We start from the raw sequence: 15,832 nt of genomic DNA on the forward strand, positions 1-15,832 counted from the left end.
TTACATTCACTAAATTTATTACTACAATATGTAATTAATTTCCTAACTTACAGCTTGCGCCACATATATAAACATTCCACTGCAATGTGTGAATGAATTTGCTCGGCGCAATTAAGATTTTTCCCTGTGTCTGCTTTCGATATTTGTTGATAATTGAAGCATATCCTGAAATAGGGAGTTCTCAATTATGGACAGGATATTTGAGTGAAATATAATGAACACTTTTCACTTCAATACTCCAGGCAGCAAGCTTCGTCACATCATTCCTTCCTAACTCCATCAGACAGATCCATAATGGCTGCTGTGCCAAACCAGAATGAATTAGATTTCCTTAAATTAAATGTGGTTGCCTTGAGTTCTTTGACTTTTAGCTGGCATTATGTAGCTTTATTACAACCACCTGAATATTTATTGGTGAGTTAGTATGCAAGGATATGCTACAAATCTTTTAAATATCAGTATTTTTTATAATTAAGAAAGAATAAGGAATGTTTGGACTATAAAGCGATGGCAATATGCTGATCTGGCACTGAGATATTGTAGCTTGCTGCTGAAAATCTGTCCAACGATGCTTGAATTTCTTACAGTCTCCTGGAGACGCTTAATTAGAAATTCCTTCAATTTATGTAACGCTCATCCATCCTTTATTGCAGAATATTTTTCAGGTAAAGAAGGAAACAACTTTATTTCTTCACTTGACTGCATTACCATTCACCAATATTTAAGACAAAAGTGTTTCAAGGCGACCGTATATTTTTCTTAATGACTGACAGGGGATAAAATGCCCTGTGCACGAGAGCTAACGTACAAATTAAATGTGCGTTAACATACTGTAATTTGGTGCGATGGCACCTTAGTCCATCGTAGCCAGGCTCCAGGTACTTTCCCTGGGGTCAAACATGACTGAATTACATAAGTAGGCATTTCCGACAATGGTTGTTGTTTTTGGTTAGTTCCTGGTCAATGGCAAATTTCCTCAAGCTCAGGTTCAAACATTCATAACACTGACACCTATTTTAAAGGTAACACTTATGTAGTGGAGAGAATTAGCAGGAGTCCAGAATGAAGCACAGCAAGGGACACATTCTTTTTTTGAAAATCTTTTTATTGGCTTTTCTCATATTTATAAACAGTTGTTACTTATATACATAACATTTTTCTTGCCCGCGCTAATTTGCTTTATTTTACAGAGAGGTTTGTTTTGTCCTTCATTTGATTAACTGTACGTACATTTTGCTGCCCTCTGGACTGGTCTATGATATCTCCCCCCCCCCCCCCCCCCCCATTGGTTTCAGCACCCTTCCCTTCTCTTGTGGTTTCCCTTCCCCCCCCCCCCGCCTTCTCTCCCCCCCCCCCCCCCCCCCCGCCTTCTCTCCCCCCCCCCCCCCCCCCCGCCTTCTCTCCCCCCCCCCCCCCCCCCCCCCCCCCCCCATTTGCACAGTCCTTTGGTTCTTCATCTTTTTTTTTTCCTGGCTTATTCCTCGCTGCTGGCTTCGAGCAGGTTTTGGAACAGGCCGACGAACTGCCCCCAAGTATCCAGGAAGCCTTCCTCTGACCCTCGGATGGCGTACTTAATCTTCTCCAGGTGGAGAAATTCCGAGAGGTCAGCGAGCCGGTCTGCAGCTTTGGGTGGTGCTGCCGATCGCCAGCCAAGCAGGATTCTCCGGCGTGCGATTAGAGAAGCGAAAGCAAGGGCATTGAAATGAAATGAAATGAAATGAAAATCGCTTATTGTCACAAGTAGGCTTCAAATGAAGTTACTGTGAAAAGCCCTTAGTCGCCACGGCCCCCTTCCCCATGTGTAGCTCTGGCTGCTCCGATACCCCGAAGATTGCCACTATTGGGCTCGGCTTCACCCTCACCCCCACAACCTTGGACGTTGCTTCGGAGAAGGCTGTCCAGAACCCAGCAAGCTTGGGGCAAGCCCCAAAGATGTGGGTGTGGTTGGCCGGGCCCCACTGGCACTGCTCACATTTGTCCTCCACCTCCGGGAAGAACCTGCTCATTCGGGTTCTGGTCAGGTGCGCTCTGTGCACTACTTTGAGCTACATTAGACTTACCCGTGTGCAGGGGGAGGTGGAGCTCACTCTGCTCAGTGCTTTGCTCCAGAGACCCCATCCTACCTCTGTCCCCAGTTCACCCTCCCATTTTTGTCTGGTCCCGTCCAGTGGTGTTCGGGCTCTGTCCAGTAGCTGTCCGTATATTTTCCCACATAGCCGCCCCCGCTTCTCCCTGCTTGTGCCGATCAGGTCCTCTAGTAGTGTGCTTTCTGTAGCCCCGGGGTACCCTATTGTCTCTTTGTGGAGTAAGTGCTTTATTTGAAGGTGTCTCAATTCCTGTCCTCGTGCTAGTTTTCACCTCCTTGTCAGTTCATCCAGTGTCGCCACTCTGCGCCCTACGTAGAAGTCCCCGACCGTCAGTGTGCCCCCGTCCCGCCTCCATCCTTTGAAGGTGGTATCCAGCATGGCTGGGGGGAATCTGTGATTGCCGCAGATGGGGGCCATAAGGGACATTTTGGTTATCCCGAAGTGCCGTCTCAACTGGGTCCACATTCTCAGCATGGCCGCTACTACTGGGCTCGTTGTGTACCTTGTTGAGGAGGATGGGAGTGCTGCTGTGGCCAGGGCCCGGTGGGTGGTTCCTTTACAGGATGCCTCCTCCATTTGTGCCCAATCTGTGTCAGGTTCTTGTACCCATCCCCTCAGTTTTTCTGCCGTTGCTGCCCAGTGGTAGTATTGTAGGTTCGGTAGAGCCAGGCCCCCTCTGACTTTCCCTCTTTGCAGTGTCGATTTGGGAATTGTCGGGTTCTTGCCCCCCACACAAACACCATGATTAACCTGTCTATGTTTTGGAAAAAGGCCTTGGGGATGAAGAGCGGGATGGATCTAAACAGGAAGAGGAACCTTGGCAGTACGTTCATCTTGCTCATCTGTATTCTTCCCGTGAGGAAGAGTGGGAGTGAGCCCCACCGTTGAAGGTCTTTTCTTACTTCCTCCACCAGGCTGGTCAGCTTCCACTTGTGGATCTGTGTCCAGTCTCTAGCTATTTGGATCCCCAGGTAACGGAATATGCTCTGGGCCATTTTGAACGGGAGCCCCTTCCGCTCTGTCCCTCCCACTTTTGTGTTCACTGTGAATGTCTCGCTTTTGCCCAGGTTAAGCTTGTAGCCCGAGAAGGTTCCAAACTCTTTCAGTATTTGAAGTATTGCCTTCAGTCCCTCCTGTGGCTTTGAGACATAGAGGAGCAGGTCATCTGCATAGAGTAAAACTCTGTGCTCTCTGTCTCCTCTCCGGATGCCCTTCCAGCTTTTTGCGTCCCACAGGACTAATGCCAGGGGTACGAGCGCAAGTGCGAACAAGAGTGGGGACAGGGAGCAGCCCTGTCTTGTTCCTCTCTGTCGCTGGAAGTATTCAGAGCTGGTGGTGTGAGTTCGAACACTCGCTTTGGGGGCGTTGTACAGGAGCTCACCCAGGCGGTGAATTCCGCTCCTAGCCCAAACCGTTCCAGTACCTCGAGGAAGTAGCTCCATTCGGCTCTGTCAAAGGCCTTTTCTGCATCCAGGGAGACGATCACCTCTGGTGTTCTCTCCCCGGGAGTGGGGGTCATTATCACGTTCAGCAGCCGCCTCATGTTCGTTGTGAGCTGTCTAGCCTTGACAAAGCCTGTCTCCGCCTGCAGGGGGCTGATGCTTTCCATGATTTCTCCCAGGTCGATTGGTGCTTCTAGCTCCCACCCGTCTGTCTTCCCCCACCACTGGTAGTTCCAATCTGTCTAGGAACTGTTTCATTCCCGCATCCCCGTCGGGGGTTCGGAGGTGTACAGACTCCGGTAGAAGGTCTTGAATGCCCGATTGACCTCCTTTGGCTCTGTTACCCGTCTGCCTTTGCTATCCTTAACCTGCGCAATTTCCCTCATGGCTGCCTGCTTTCTCAGCTGGTGAGCCAATAGGCGGCCAGTCTTGTCTCCGTGTTCGTAGAAGGTCCCCCGTGTCTGGCAGAGTTGGTACACTGCTTTCCTAATGAGTAGCAGGTTAAAGTCCATTTGCAGCTTTTTCCTCTCTGCCAGCAGCTCTACGGTCGGGGTCTCGGAGTACTTTCTATCGACTTCCAGAATGGAGTCCACTAGCCGTTGCCTGGCCACCCTCTCTTCCCTATCTCTACTTGCCTTGTAGGCTATGATCTCTCCTCTGATCACGGCCTTCAGTGCCTCCCAAAATGAGGAGGGCGAGACCTCCCCGTTTTGGTTGTTATTAACGTAATCGCCCATAGCCTGCGATATTTTTTGGCAGAAAGCCTTGTCAGCCAGGATGTCCGTGTCCAGCCTCCATGTGGGGTGGTGGGCCCGGCCTGTCTCCAACCTCACATCCATATAATGTGGAGCGTGGTCGGAGATAACGATCGCGGAGTAGTCCGTTCCCGTGATCCCTGGAAGCACAGATTTCCTCACTGCAAAGAAGTCAATACGGGTGTATACCTTGTGCACCTGCGAAAAGAATGAGATCTCCTATTCTCCCAGATGCAGGAACCTCCATGAGTCCACCACCCCCATCTGCTCCATGAAGGTCCCGAGCTCCCTAGCCATGCCAGACGCTTTCCCCATTCTGGGGTTTGATCAGTCGGTCAGTGGGTCCTGCACGCAGTTAAAGTCGCCCCCCCCATAATCAGTCGGTCTGTGTCAAGGTCGAGGATTTCCGCCATGTTCTTCTTTATGAATTCTGAGTCGTCCCAGTTGGGAGCGTACACATTTACCAGTACGACAGTTGCCCCTTCCAGGACACCGCTGACAATGACGTAATTTCCCCCTGGGTCTGTATGGACATTAGTTCCCATAAACCTCGTCCTTCTGCTAATTAATATTGCTAACCCTCGTCCCGTAGCGTGAGTGGTACATCTGTCCCACCCAGCCCTTCCTTACCAGCATAGAACATAGAACATTACAGTGCAGTTCAGGCCCTTCGGCCCTCAATGTTGCGCCGACTTGTGAAACCAATCTAAAGCCCATCAGTCAGTCCTTCTCCCTCAGGTGCGTCTCTTGTAGGTAGATTATGTCTGCTTTTAGGCTTCGTAGATGGGCGAACACTCTGGATCTTTTCACTGGGCCGTTGAATCCCCTTACATTCCAGGTAACAATCCTGGTGGGGGGATTCTGACCCCCCGGTCCTGCGGCATCACCCATACTTACCTGGTGGACGTGCCTCTGCACTCCGGGTTTTCCCTTTGCTAGGGGGCCGTCCAAAATGGCCAGGGTCACCGCTCTCACCATGGGGTCGGGCCCCAGCGCTCAGGGGTTTCCCTTTGCCCAGGGGGCACCCAAAGATGCCACCAGCTGTGTGTATGGCACAGGGGTGCGCCTCTTCGCTCCGGGGTCTCCCTCCAATCTGATGCCCTCTCGAGTGGCTGTTTGCGGCGCCCTCTTGGTTCCTTACCCTGCTCCATGCCCGCCGAGGCCTATGTCTGTACTGCTTCACTATCTCACCCTTCTCTTTGCTTCTCTTTTGTTCTGTGTTCTCCCCCAGACTCCTCTCCCCTTCCCTAGCCCCTGTTTCTTTGTCCCCACCCCTGCGTTCTCCCCCCCCCTAGGGGCGGGGCGGGGGGGCGGGGAAGGGGCCGGGGGAGGGGCCGAGGGGGAGGCGGACCGCGGGGGGGGGCGGACCGAGCGGGGGGGGGCGGACCGGGGGGGGCGGACGAGGGGGGGGCGGGGGGGGGGGGCGGACCGAGCGGGGGGGCGGACCGAGCCCCTGGGGGAGGGTGGCCACCGCGCATGCGCTGGTTGGCACCGGCCCAACTGCGCATGCGCGGGACCCGAGTCTCTGGCGCCCCCTAGCACATGGCGCCCCGGGCGACTGCCCGAGTTGCCGGTGCCTTGAGCCGGCCCTGCCACTTTAGGATTCTTTCCTGGTCTTGTATTGGCTTCGCAATAACTGCCCTGGGCTGGTCCCCGGCTTTGGGCTTGGGTCGGAGCGACCTGTGCCCCCTGTCTATTTCTGGTGGGCTTGGGAATACCTCCTTTCCCACTAGCTTGCCCATCATTTGGGTGATGTAGCCTGTTGGGTCTCTGCCCTCTATCCCCTCTGGCAGACCCACTATTTTAATGTTCTGCCGTCTAGACCTATTTTCCTGGTCCTCCACTTTCCCTCTTAGGCTCCCCTGGGTCGTGACTAACCTCTTCACCTCAGCTTCTAGGGTTATCACCCTGTCTCTCTGGTCCGAGGCGGCTCTCTCCAACTCCAGAATCAGTTTTTCTGCGCCTTCACTTCCCTTTCCAGGCCTTCGATTGTCTGCTGCGTTTTGTGCGTCGTCTCCTTCATCATTGCTTGGACACCGACCAGAGCGCCTCCTTTATGCTGGTCACTGCGTTCTGCTCACGCTCCGCTGCTTGGTCCGCCATCGCTTTCCCTTCCAGGCTCACCGGTACCTCCGTTTCGTCTTGTGGGGCCGCCTGCCTGCGCGTCCGCCACTCAGGCACCTTCCCCTCGCTGCTGCTGCTTGCGTCTCGCTGTCCCTCCACTTTGGTGTTTTTCTTTCCACCAGCCAGCTGTCTGCCTCTCTTTCTTTCCCCGCTGCTGTTCCTTACCCTGGGGTTGCTCTCACTTCCCTCGCTCCTCTGCTCCTGCTGGGTCTGCCTCTGGCTACGGGTTTCCCTTTTTTTTGTTGGGGGGGGGGGAGGGGTTGTGGTTGGTTACCTTCCTCCGTTCCTTCCTTTCTCTCTTTCCTTGTCTCTTTATTTATTTATTTATAAACTTTTATTTTCCCCCCTTCTCCTTCTCTTTTTTTCCCTTCCTTCTCACTGGGTCAGGAGGGTTTGGGAGAGATGTTTCCTGGTCTGGACCGGAGTCCCTCTTTGTCTCGCCGCTCACCACGTGGTCGCTGCCGGTCCGTTGCGGGGTGGGGGATCCCTCTCTCTCTCTCTCTCCTGCTTGTTGACCCTGCTGGCTCCGCCCCTGAGCGCTTGAGTCTCTGGCTTCACGGTCTGGGCTGCCGCTTCTCTTCTGCCACCCACATTCTGCTGTGTGGCGGGGGGGGGGGGGGGGGGGGGGGGGTCGGTCGGGCAGGCTCGCAGGTTCGCGCTCTTGGGCGCTAGTTCTGTTCGGGGACGCGACTCTCCTCGGCCGCTTCTGAGCCTCCGGCTCTGGTTCCTCCTCCACCTTTTTTTTATATTCCCCGGCTCCTCTCGCACACTTATTTCTCGCGGTTTTGTTCCTCCTGTTCGTACCTTTGGGGGAGTGCTGCGTGGGTTCTTTCTTTTTTTTTAATATATAAAAAAAACAAGAATAAAAATACCCCCGGGACCAGACAAACAAAACAAAAAAAACCCCCTGAAAGTTTAGTCCTTCAGCGGGAGCTACCCCGTGCACATCTTCCTCCTACAGAGCTCTCAGCAAGGGACATGAAAAATGAAAATCGCTTATTGTCACAAGTAGGCTTCAATGAAGTTACTGTGAAAAGCCCCTAGTCGCCACATTCCGGCGCCTGTCCGGGGAGGCTAGTACGGGAATTGAACCATGCTGCTGGCCTACTATGGTCTGCTTTCAAAGCCAGCGATTTAGCTGTGTGCTAAACCAGCCCCTTCTAAGGGAAGATTCAACTGCATCACATCACACGGCTGTATGGAGGCATTAGCGAATCTAAGGGTTCGCTACTTCTAGCCAAGAAAACTGAAAGTGTTTTTATGTAGACATAGATTTATCTCTTCCACAATCATTATCAATCAGGGCAGCTTTCCACAGAATTCACGCTGACTGTCCCATGTTCTGTCATCATGCAGGAACAGGGAGGGGTATGGGAGACTGGAGAAATGGGGGACCATTTGGAGAGTCCAGAAGGGAGAAGAGAACAAAATGAAGCAGGTTAGTTTGCTCTCCAGAGTAGACTACAGTACCATCACCCAATCAAACTTCATCCCGACTTTTCACTCCAGTGTCTTAAATTTTTAAATTTATTCATCAGCGTGTACCATACTTTGTGATGAAGAGTGAGAGGAGAAGAAGAAGGAAACATGAGGAGTGGAGCATGGTGAATGGTATATAAGAGTATAATAACAGTATCAGTCTTCACTGCCCAGACAACGTGCCTATCTGGAATGACAGAGCTCGCAATTTGATAAATGAGAATGCACTAGGAGAGACCGTGTGGCAGATCCTGCTGTTGCAACAGAGCACTGCGTATAAGAGAAAAATCAGCAGTGGGATGTTCACATGGTCATAATGGATGCTGCTTGGTTTTCTGTCGATTCACTTTGGGGAGGTGGTGGTGTAGTTGTATTGTCATTGGACTAGTAATCCAGAGACCCAGAGCAATGCTGTGGGGGCTGGGGTTCGAATCCCACCATGGCAGGTGGTGCAATTTGAATTGCTGAAATTATCATCGATTGTTAATGATAAAAACCCGAGTGTGTTTCAGGGAAGAAAATCTGTTACCCTGACCCCGTCTGGCCTACATGTGACTCCAGGCCCACAGCAATTTAGTTGACTCTTAACTGTTGTCTGAAATGGTCCAGCAAACACTCAGGAGCAATTAGGGGTGGGTAATAAATGCTGGCCCAGCCAGCGACAACCACATTCCCTGAATGAATAAAAATATAAGACAGAAAATTGGATAGGTTCTAATCAAGGCATGTGACCCCTTGAACCGATTTTCCTGTATGTTCAGTGCTCAGGCAATTCAATATACCCAGGCACAACAACATGACAAGCTGCTCCCCAAAATCATAGGCTAGAATCAAAACATGGTTACAGCACAGAAGGTGACCAGTTAGCTTATTGTGCCAGATCTCTGTACGAGAAACTCAAGCTAGTCACAGTCCAATTCCCTTTCGAAACTCGCAACTCAATCTGCCTCCAGCACACTCTCAGGCAATGCATTCCAGATCCTAACCACTAGCTGTCTGAGAATATTTTCCTCATGCTGCCTCTGGTTCTTTTGCCAATCACCTAAACCGGTGCCCGCTGCGAATGGGAATGGTTTCTGCCTGTCCACTCAACCCAGGCACCTCATGATTTTGAACACCTCCATCAAATCTCCTCTCAACCTTCTACTCTCTGAGGAGGACAGTCCCAGCTTTGCCAATCTATCCATGTAACAGTCTCTCATTCCCGGAAGCATTGCCGTAAATCTTTTGTGCAACCTCTCCATTGTCTTCACATCTTTTCTGAAGAGTGGTGCCCAGACTCAAACTGGGTAACGTTTCCGATCCTGTGCCTGCCAGGAGAATCTTTGCAGGCGGGAAGGACAATTTAACAGATCGTTAAAAAGTCCGTTGACTTTGGGCCGGAATCTTCTGCCCTCAGGTGGGTGGGACCAGAAACCCCCGCCCCACTTGACTCATCAAGGAAGCAACTGATTAATCCAATGTCATTTCGCTGTACTGAAACAGCAACAATAGTCCTATGCTGCCAATGTGATAAGAGTAACACTAACAATTATTTTGTTTCAACCAGCTGGCAGGAAATTTTCCTTGGATCAGACAGTTTGAGGTTCATTGGCGATTTTACCCACAACATAGATGCCCTATTTTGGATGTTGGTGAACACATTAAGATTACCCCTGGCATGCAGTGACAGGAGATACTGGCAGGGTTTTTCAAAATATTTAGCACTCCCCATGGAGGACAACTGCCATTCAAGCACTCGTGCAACGTCCCAGGGTGCTCAACAATAACAAATGTTCAGATTGCTTGTGACCACTGCCAAATCATTATACCTGTCAATGCAGTTCCTTGGAAATGCTCCTATTTCTGAACGGTAATCATTGATCTCCACTTATTCCAGGACAAAGGGAAGTCTGATCATTGTTTCCTCAGAGATATGAGAGACCCACTGAGGAAAAGAAATGACTTAAGATACTTCTCCGCAACTCCTAGCAGAGATGCAGGGACATAATTAGACACTAAGTGAGCTCTACAATCTACTGTGAAGAAAGCAGATGGCATTGCCCTGGTCTGTTACATGCTGCATAACGTAGTCATTAAAAAAACACATCTGCATGTCTCTAATTTACACTCTGAAAACTAAACACAACTGAAAGAAGATGCAGGGATACTGGAGTTGCTAGTTTTGCAAGACATCAAATACAGCCTCATCTCTAGCCACTTATTTTTTTCTTGGAAAACCACTATTCTTCATTAACTGAGAGAGGGCTAATTCGTGTTAGCACTTTTAACGCGAAGGTGGATGCATTTTATATGAAATTTCCTCTTTCCATTAGAATCCTTTCAACGTCTGACCTCAGTCTCTGCTACTTGAGCAGCCTCCTAATGAACAACGCCTGATGAAGAACATCCTGACAAGACAATTTTTCTCACCCCCCCCACCCACCCCATCCCCCGCCCTTATGTCAGAAAGGATACTGCAACAGGGAAAACAATGGTTTTCATTCAAGAGCTGGTTAACATTATTTACCAGTGGGCCATGGCTGCATTTGCATTAATTCAGCAAGTTTGTAATACAAGAGTTACCCAGAGTAAAAAGCATAATTTCTCAGCACCAGACTCCATTTTCTAAAAGTTGGTGCTATGCCCGTGCAGTCACACTCAAGCTGTGCTTGTCTTCTGACTTCACCTCTTATTGCATTTCAATGCTTCTGTGCCAACCTCTGAATATGTTCAAGTGCGCCCATGATTTGTTGTGCTAATTACTGAACAACAGCACAAATTGCATACACGCATGTCATTAATGTACCTCATGCTTTCACCAGAAACACTTCAAATGCAGGATGAACAATGAGTTCCGTGGCTTCCAGACCCAGGGGAACATGAATAACATGCCCCAGAACTGACCTCCGGAGGGAACCAAGTTGAAATGTAACTTGGCATTACTGCAAAATGGGTGTTAATGAATTGGCAGCCCATTCCTCACCCTGCTTGAATTTGATTTCCATTGAAGTGAATGCTCAGGATAATCGAGCAGGTTGTAAGATTGCCTACTAATCTGCCATCACCCATTTCACCCGTTTCAGTTGAATTTCACTTCTCAGTAACCAGGATATATCGTTTCCCGCCATCACTTTACAAAATAATCAATGGCCTTAAATCAAGATTGTTTCATGTGTATTTCTTAGATTATGCCTAGCAGAGTAATAGAAACCACAGAAGAGATATACATACACATAGGTTTGCTGAAAACCCCCCAGAATCTTGGGCTTGAGGTCAAGGAATTTATTTTGCAAAAACTGTGTAAAATATGCTCACGGTTCAGAATTCAGACTCAATGACCCAGCATTTTACTGGGCAGATATTTGAGCAAAGGGGAGGCATTTTATCTAGCAAGAACTCCACAACCTTTCCTTTTTGGCAGGCTGCGTTCCTGGTTGGGCAGGCACATCCCTGGAGGCGGTCACTCCCAGGAACCCAGCTAGTGAGTCTGTGGATGTCTTGTTGTGTGTGGTGGATGGGGTTGCTCCCAATTCCGGTAGGGAGGAAGGGTTGTCTGATCTTGGGTGGGGTGGTAGTGGGGGAGCTGGTGGCGTTGGTTGCTGGAGGCAGTGCAAGGGCTGATAACTCTGGACTAACCGTCCTGACCCAGAACCGTCTGGATAACCTGCAGTGCACCAATTATATGGCACCCAATCCAGTGGGTTACTTATCAAAGTGGAAGCAGGAGAAAGATACCTGCTGAAACCCAATTTCTCTTAACTCCATCTTGTCTCTTTGCACAGGAAAAGTTGAGGCACAACAGGAGAGAGAGAGAGAAGATGGTAAGGGGGTCAGCCTGACCTCAAAAAAACCTCACCAACTTTGAGGAACAGGCAACCCAGTTGGTTGGGGAGGAATCAGTCCAAGCTTTGTCGGCCAGAGGCTTCTATCCAGTAAGGATCCATGTCTGTCACATAGAAACCGAAAGGTCAAGCTTTCCTCAATGTCGGCGGAAGTTCATGCAGTCATTTGCTCTCTCCTCTCTCACTTACAGGTACCAGTAGGAAGATGGAAAGGGAACAAGAGGAAGCCCTGTCCAGCAGTTTATCAGCCCTCAACAGAATGGCACATGAGGCAGAAGAGTTCATCCGCCTGCTCTCTGATGAAGGGATGGAGAACCTGGTTCAGAGAACGCCCAGTTTCTGCCATAAATTAATTATTGCTGTGGCTATGCAAGAAGGGTATGGGGCTCCTTGACCTCCCTCCAGATGCCCTTTCTCATCAATGAGTCAGGCAGGTTATCTCGGTCACCCAAACGGGGAAGGAGCGGCTGTCAAACACCCCCAGGATCGCCAGTCAGGACTCTCTGATGGGTGTCCATCATTTTGGAATTCCCATTGCCTGAGACAACTTCAGCTCCAACCCCTGTGACCCACAGCAGGACAGCCAAAGTCAGCCAATGCCCTCCAGACCTTGGATCTCGAGAGGCCTGCCAAGGTCATCCAAGACAACAGGCTGCCTCCACCCCTACTGCAGATATTGAGAGAGCACCTGGAAAAAGTGGGAAGGAACAAAAGTTTTGCTTTTGCTAGGGTTGCACAGGTGCACTATAATTGTTAATGTATGACACACAGAGTCAAATACCTTTACCCCATGACCCACACCATCCCCCCAATAACCACCGACGACCCCAGGTGCAGCATTTGACCTTCAATCCGCCCCCATGACCCTCTATCTCATGCAGTTGAATGTCCATATCCCCACCTTCCCAAAGAGCCCACCCTGTGACAAAATATCTGGTCCCCTCACTCTGCGGACCCTCAGAATCCACCTCTCCATAGCCCTTCCAACAACCCTCAGCATACCTTCACCCACCATCATCTAACTCTCACCTTATTCCCCCACTCTACTGGCTCCCACTATCCCCTTTAACTTCATAATCTCTTCCTATCACCGAAAACCCCCCAGAATTCATCCATCTTGGCAAATGAGATTAATGGATGGGTCAATAGAGAATCAGTGGCGGACATTTGAAGGGATATTTCAGAATTTTGTGCCCAGAATAGATACATTGCAAAGTAAAGAAAAATTCCAGATCCACAACCCGTGGTTTACTCAAAAGCCTAGAAGTGGTAGGGAATGCAGGTTTAAGAAAGATTTATCAAACCGCAGCCTCAACATGGAAGCTAACAATAACCATGGCTGCTCAAAACTGTGCAGAGCCTCGAGGTGGAAATCTCAAGATGCTGCATGGAGGTTGGGTATTCAGGGGTGTGTGGAGATGCAGGTAAGTTCAACAGATGGTTAACTTACAGGTAGTATCAAACGTAAAGAAAACACATATAATTGTGCAACGATTGGTGGCAGGTCAGATGATTGGACAGAATATAAAGAACACAAAGAATGTCCAAAAGATTGATAAGGAAGGAAAATTAGAGCAAAAGAGAAAGCGAGCTAGAAATGTGAAAACAGAAAGAGTTTCTATAGATATTTAAGTAAGAAAAGAGCTAACAAAGTTGGTCCTGCAGAAAATGAGTCTGGGAAATTAATAATGGAAAATAAGGAAATGGGAGATCAGTAGAACTTGTATTTTGCTTCACAATAGAGGATGTAAGTCTATGTGGTGAGATACTGCAGGCCTCTGAGATTCGGAGGGGTCTGGATGTTCTGGTGCATGAATCACAAAAGGTGAGTATGCAGGTACAGCAAGTATTATAGAAGAATCATAGAATCCTTACAGTGCAGAATGAAGCCATTCGGCCCATCGTGTTTGCACCAACCTCCTGAAAGAGCATCTTACGTAGGCCCACTCCCCTGCCCAATCCTCGTAACCCCACCTAACCTTTGAACACCAAAGGGAAATTTAGCATGGCCTATCAATCCAAGCTGCACATCTTTGGACTGTGGGAGAAAACTGGAGCACCCGGAGGAAACCTTCGCAGACACGGGGAGAACATGCAAACTCCACACAGTCACCCAAGGCTGGAATTGAACCTGGGTCCCTGGCGCCAAGAGACAGCAGTGCTAACCACTGTGCCACCTCGAAAGTAATTTGGAAAGTTAATAGAATATTATTATTTATTGTGAGGGGAGTTGGTTCCAAAAATAGAGAGCTTATGCTTTGGTTGTACAGGCCATTGGTGACACCAGATTTGGAGTACTGTGCATCGTACTGGTCTCCCTATTTCAGAAAAGATGTAAACGCGTTAGGCAACTGATTTTGTTGCTCCGCCCCTCCCTGCCCGCCATTATAGCTGCCGTAGCGGGGAGTGGAAAATTCCACTTTTAGTTTTCATTCTCTGATTCATGAAGTTTTCCATGACTATTTTCCACTCAGAGAGACTTAGAAATGTAAAATAATGACCTTCTGGTATATTTCTCCCTGTAGGATTTTCTCTGCTGCATTTCAGTGACAGCGCGTGTGGTAGACAAAGATGTGAGCTCTTCACCAAAGGAAAGGGGTCATGTTAAATTTACCAAGATGTTGCCTGGTATGGAGGGCATCAGCTATGAGGAGAGGTTGAATAAACTCGGTTTGTTCTCACTGGAACGACGGAGGTTGAGGGGCGACCTGATAGAGGTCTACAAAATTATGAGGGGTATAGACAGAGTGGATAGTCAGAGGCTTTTCCCCAGGGTAGAGGGGTCAATTACTAGGGGACATAGGTTTAAGGTGCAAGGTTTAGAGGAGATGTATGAGGCAAGTTTTTTTACACAGAGGGTAGTGGGTGCCTGGAACTCGCTGCCGGAGGAGATCGTGGAAGCAGGGACGATAGTGACATTTAAGGGGCATCTTGACAAATACAAGAATAGGATGGGAATAGAGGGATACGGACCCAGGAAGTGCAGAAGATTTTAGTTCAGACGGGCAGCATGGGCTGTGACGTGTTATCTGTGTTGGTCTAACATCGACTGTAACTGGATGCAGTAAAACGAGAAACAGGTTTCCGACACAGGAGATGGTCCAACACTGTTTTATTGAACCTGTTGATTGCTGTACATAATCTGCTGTGGGTTGACACTCTATTAACCTAATTGATAACCTCCTACTGGCTTGACCAGACTAGCTCTCTATCACATGGTGATGTTGTTCATTGGCCTGTGCACTGCGACTATCTCTCTAACCGTATCCTGTGAGAGAGCGAGAGTCTTAATGCCCTGTGGGCTTTATAGTGGTGGTGTCCTGTCTGGTGATTGGTTGTTCTGTGTCGTGTGTGTTCATTGGTTATCCTGTGTGTCAATCACTGCCTGTCTGCATCTCTTGATATACATGAGTGGATATTATGATAATCGGCACAGGCTTGGAGGGCCGAAGGGCCTGTTCCTGTGCTGTACTTTTCTTTGTTCTTTGTAAATTCTGCTCAGTGTATCTTTTATTTCAAACCTCAAAACAAAGACATTTTTTCTCACATTACTTCCTTTTTTTTCAAACTTTAAAATGAATTTAGAGTACCCAATTCTTTTTTTCCAATTAAGGGACAATTTAGCGTGGCCCCATTCACCTATCCTGCACATCTTTGGGTTGTGGGGGTGAGACCCACGCAGACACGGGGACAATGTGCAAACCACACACGGACAATGACCCGGGGCCGGGATCGAACCCTTGTCCTCGGCGTCGTGAGGCAGCAGTGCTAACCAGTGATTCACCATGCTGCCCCCACAGTTACTGACTTCGAGTTGCTATTGATCTTGATGTAAAATATGAAGTTCTGCACATTTTAATTAACAATTTCAAAGCAAAGCATAACCTCAAAGTGCATTGCTTATCATCTACCCTTTCTGCTTTCAAATTACAGGTTGATGTCAAATCTTTTAGCTCACCCATGCCTATCACAGGACAATTATACTATCTGCCATAGTGGGATTTGAACCAACGACTCCAAAGCATTGCTCTATGTCTGTAATTGACCTATACCACAAAGCCACAGGAGTGAGTCACTAATCACAGTACCTCATTAAATGAGGTATCCCTGATGCCCAAGCC

At 49.0% G+C, this 15,832-nt stretch overlaps 1 protein-coding gene across 3 annotated transcripts in view; it reads right to left on the minus strand.

Annotated features, from left to right (window-relative positions):
- Window positions 1-15,832, minus strand: part of LOC119953757 (alpha-1,6-mannosylglycoprotein 6-beta-N-acetylglucosaminyltransferase B-like) — a 1,231,367-nt gene that overhangs the window by 14,999 nt on the left and 1,200,536 nt on the right. The window lies entirely within an intron of this gene.

This window comes from Scyliorhinus canicula, chromosome 18, assembly GCF_902713615.1.
Source record: "Scyliorhinus canicula chromosome 18, sScyCan1.1, whole genome shotgun sequence".
Lineage (NCBI taxonomy): Eukaryota > Metazoa > Chordata > Chondrichthyes > Carcharhiniformes > Scyliorhinidae > Scyliorhinus > Scyliorhinus canicula.